Consider the following 4,646-nt stretch of genomic DNA (forward strand, 5'->3'; position numbering starts at 1 on the left):
TATAAGAAGTACAACACAGCTTTAGATCTGCTGAGATAGGAAAACAGTTTACTCTTGATAAAATATATATATATATATATATATAGAATAAGCAATTTCATGTAATTGACCTCAGTCTTTGCCTCAGTCTTTGATCTTTTTGAATCCAGATGTCACGTATGGTAGTCTTGCCTGTTCTTTACCACCAAAGTATCATCCAGGGCTACATCACAGCATGATATAAAAGTGTAATGGTCCAAGACAAGACTACTCCATCTTCTTAAATTGGCAGGAAAAATAATGAGACTACCAGTGGAGAGAGGCTCCAACAGTGAGCACATTACAAGCCTGAGCCAGCTGGTTTAGAAAATCTCTACACTGTTAAAAATTTTCCCGTTAAAAAACAGTAAAGAACTGGCAGCACGGTTGCCAGCAAGTTACTGTTAAATTAACAGTTTTTTACTGTTAGTGAAATTTACAGTTCACTACCGTTTATTAAAAAACAGTAATTAACTGGCAGCACGGTTGCCAGCAAGATACTGTTAAATTAACGGTGTCTTACTTTTGGTTAAATTTACAGTTGTTACTGCTTTTGCAAATGCATAAAGCAGTTTCTACATGTTACAGCAATATCCTGAAAAAAGCATGGGCACTTATTTGTTCTTCATATTGAAATTAGTGTAAACTACACAAATATACAACATGGTATTGTGTAATGTATTGAATAATGGACAGTTAGCAAAAAGGACAACTTTTCCCCCTGTGTTTTTAAAGATTATTTTCTGAACCTTGTGATTTAATACATTTCCCTGTTGCAGTCTTGCTATAAAATACCAAAAGTGAATAAATTTAAAAGTGAAATAGTAAATTAAAAATGTCACAGAAGAAAAGCAGCTTTAAGTATTGTTTCAAAACATGTCTCGTTTATTAAACTTCTGAAACTCTTTTTGGAAAAAAAGCATAAAGGACATAACTAAATAATAAAAAAAATAACTAAAATTCAAGGTTTAGAAGTTACAACAAACATAAATAAACAAGATGTTTCCAAAATCAGAATCTGAACTATCCTGTAACTTGAACAAGTCCTTAACAAATGACTAAGTATACTGTCATTTTCTTTTTTTTCCCTCTGGACACAAACAGTGAATTACTTTATTTACCTGATTTTGAGTGTGTGTGTGTGTGTGTGTGCGCGTGTGTGCGTGTGTGTGTGTGTGTGTGTGTGTGTGTGTGTGGGTGTGTGGGTGTAATACTTGTATAAAGTCCCACTCAAAATCCATCAATTTTTTAAGCAGACTGGAGACACGAGGGTTCACTGTTTTGTTTTTCTGGGCGAGCTTCCCCGTCCGTTTTGAAATGACTCCTCCAACCTTGGTGCCTTTTTCTGGGTTTATCCCGACGAACTGCCTGAAAAACAAACATGTTTGTTCAGAATTAGTTTACTCACAAAGAACATATAAATTTGCTATAATCTTAACTATCCTTGTTTTAAGATCACTTCCTCTAACTTTGTCAGGAAAGGATAGCTTTCTGAACAATCTTTTGGGGGTGAAGGATGTGATTTAATCTAGAATAAAGATATCTCCTTATTCAAGCTTTTGCATAGCACACCTTATATGCTATTTTAGCAATGTTTAAAACATTTTAACAAAATCATTTGATCATCATTTAGGTGTCAAAGATGAGGCTTCCTTCCAAGGTTTTCACCAACACTTCACCACCACCAAAGCCCTGTTTATTTCCTTGACAGTCATCTATGGCTACTCACTGGGCTTCAAATAGTTTAAAAGAAAATGTCTTTATTTGATGCTAGATTCCGTTAATTTGGGCCAAATTGTGTTGTATCAATTAACAACACATTCTCACCCTAAGGCGTCACCTTTGACCATGCTTCAATATTTGACGTTTTAGGCGCCCTTTAGCGTCACTTACATGACGCGATCCTACGGCACCATCTAACTGAAGCTAAAGGAAAGCGTCAGTTTGAGGACGCGGTTAGGTTTAGGTGTGGGGTGGGGGTAGGGTACACGCGATCCTAGGGCGTCATCTAACTGACGCTAAAGGGCGCCTAAAGCGTCAGATATTGAAGCATGGTCAAATGCTTCCCAAGGCGTCAGTTAGGTGACGCCTTGGGAGTGAGAATGGGCTGCAATTAAACATACAACACTGCAACAATGAAAAATTTTATGTAAAGCTGCGTTGAAATGATATGCATTATAAAAAGTGCTATATAAATAAAAGTGAAGTGAATTGAATGTATGCATCCAAGTATTTACCTTTGAATAAATTCCAGTGTGCATGCTGCCTCAGCTTGGTATTGAAGATTGAAGTTGTAAAAAGTAGAAAAAACAGCAGCAAGCCCAGACACAAAAGCCGGCTGGATGCCCTCAGAAATAATATGACCCTCAAGGCTGATCATCCAGTGCTGAATACAGCTTCCTGGTGTTTCACCTGAAACTTTAAAATGAAAAACTGTCAGCATCGGCATAAAAACATGAATCTGCCACAACCGTATTGTAAATGAAATCATTGACAGAGCCATTTTTATTAAATTTTCAACGTGTTGATCATGGACTTATCTGGGCAAACATTTAATTTAAAATGTGTATTGTGAAATTATGTTCTCAACATTGTTAATGGGTTAGTTCAACCATAAAAAGAAAATCCTGTCATGAATTACTCACCCTTATGTTCCAAACCCATAAAACTTTAATTTATCTTTAGACAAAGATATTTATAAAATTGTTTAATAATTGTTGTCCATCAATTAAAAGTCCATGTTAAACATAAACTCAACAGAAACAACACTGGGCAAGAAGATGATATAATTAGTGTGTGTTGTGTGTGTGTGTGTGTATGTGTGTGTAAACTATCCTTTTAAGTGTTGAAAATAAGTAAATTAATATAAAAATTGAAAATTAAGTAAATAATTACTCACCCTGGTGTTGTTCAAGGCCATATGTTCTTTTTCAGATCATAAATTAAAGAAAAATTGACTACACATGTAATCTGAAATCTGGTTTCTGACAATTGAAATCAGAAAATGATTCTATGTGACTCGTGTCATATATTCCAAGTGTTCTGGGGGTATACAAACCGAAATGTACTGTAAATTTACACGACACGAGACTCTATAGCACCACATTTCACTCCAAATCATGCTCTGCAGCATGATAACACTGCAGCAGCAATAACTAACGTTTAAATATGAATTAGTGTTAATAAATATTCTAAAGTAACACTGCAGCGGCAACAACAAAACTTTAAATGTGAATTAGTGTTAATAAATTTTAAATTACGTGTTGGGCAAAATAACACTGCAGCAGCAACAGTGAAACATGAATTAGTCTTAATGATTATTAAAAATTACGTGCTGGACAAAGTAACACTGCAGCAGCAATAACTAAACTTTAAATATGAATTAGTGTTGATAAATAAATTACGTACTGGGAAAAGTAACACTGCAGCAGCAATAACTAAACTTTAAATATTAATTAGTCTTAAAGATTATTCTAAATTTCGTGCTGGACAAAGTAACAATACAGCTTAACTTTAATATGAATTATTCTTAATGCTTATTCTATCACTTAACTTATATCAAAACCTGGATCTATGCAAAAATAAAGCCACCATTAAAGTAGGCCTAACAATACAATCACTTGTACAACAAATAAATCACCCTGAGATGTACAGATTAGGCCTACAACAAGTTTATCCCCATTTAAAAGCACAAAAAGCCCGAAATTTAGGTTTTGTCCAACGGTTTTCCAAATAATAAAAAAACAAGCTGCAACACTTTAGCGCGCTAAGACGACGATGTAATTCACATGCAACAGTGTTTTTACTTATAGCTTTGCATAAACTTTGCAGAAGAATTGATTTTGGATGAAACTCACCCTGTAATCGGGAATTATCCGTGTGAGGAATCCAACTTCCCTCACGATGTCGCAGTTGGTGCTTTTATCACTGCGAATACAAAAATAGTTAGGCTACTTCCAATATCCAAAATACAAGTTAGTAACAATTGCAGATGTAATGCATTTTTCTATCACAACGAGCAAAACAAAAGGGAACTCACCTATTATAAGTATGAAGATGGATGAAAAATCCATGCGTGCTCACTGCAGCTCTTCCGATGTCAAGTCAAAAATACTGTTAAGTACCGTTTTGTTTCCCTCGAGCAATAATTACGTTAAAATGCCGTTATAATTTTTCTACGTCATATTACAAACGCAAAAAAACAGCAATGTACTGCGTTTGAACAAAACAGGAATATACTGTTGAAATTTGGCCGTAAATTTACAGCAATTTCTAACAGTGTACAAACCCTTGACAAGTTTCCCTCTCTTGCACTCACACTTGTTGTAGTGCAGCAGGATTTGTTATTAGCATTAATATTTTATTTACAAAATTAAAAAATTCCAAAAAAGGAAAAAATATATTTAAAAAAAAAATGTACTCAACCCCATGTCTTTCTAAAGTTGGCTTTCTTTCCTCTGTGAAGCACAAAAGGTAATGTATCTATCTATAAATTACAGGAAGATCTGTGTGTCTGTCTGTCTGTTAATCAAATATCTCTCGAACCATTAGTCCGATGGATTTCAAACTTGGCAGGTGTCTTACTACGGGCACAAGTAAGTGCAGTGCCGAGTTTGACGTGACTTGAA

General features: G+C 34.8%; 1 long non-coding RNA gene across 1 annotated transcript; it reads right to left on the reverse strand.

Annotated features, from left to right (window-relative positions):
* Positions 1–1,967: 1,967 nt before the first annotated feature.
* LOC120480884 (uncharacterized) lies at positions 1,968–4,219 on the reverse strand. The gene is made up of 3 exons (XR_016169693.1): positions 4,058–4,219; positions 3,876–3,945; positions 1,968–2,436 (listed from the first exon to the last, which is right to left on the reverse strand). It is a non-coding gene; the product is annotated as an uncharacterized LOC120480884 (long non-coding RNA).
* Between the last annotated feature and the right edge of the window lie 427 nt (positions 4,220–4,646).

Source organism: Pimephales promelas, chromosome 9 (genome assembly GCF_988280905.1).
Source record: "Pimephales promelas chromosome 9, fPimPro1.hap1.1, whole genome shotgun sequence".
NCBI lineage: Eukaryota > Metazoa > Chordata > Actinopteri > Cypriniformes > Leuciscidae > Pimephales > Pimephales promelas.